Raw genomic sequence first — 217 nt, forward strand, 5'->3', positions numbered from 1 at the left:
ATAAGAAGACAACCCAATAAAAAGAGGCAAAAGATTTAGACAGACTCCTCCAAAGAACATTCGCTCATGACCCACACACACAAAAAGGTGTTCAACATTATTAGCCATCAGGACAGTGCAAATTAAAGCCATGATGAGATGACAGCACACAGGGAATGACTGGAATTAAAGACTGAGAATACCAAGTATTGGGAAGAATGTAAAACATTCTTATATA

The sequence above is a fragment of the Balaenoptera borealis genome, assembly GCF_965194805.1.
Source record: "Balaenoptera borealis genome assembly, chromosome: 10".
Classification (NCBI taxonomy): Eukaryota; Metazoa; Chordata; class Mammalia; order Artiodactyla; family Balaenopteridae; genus Balaenoptera; species Balaenoptera borealis.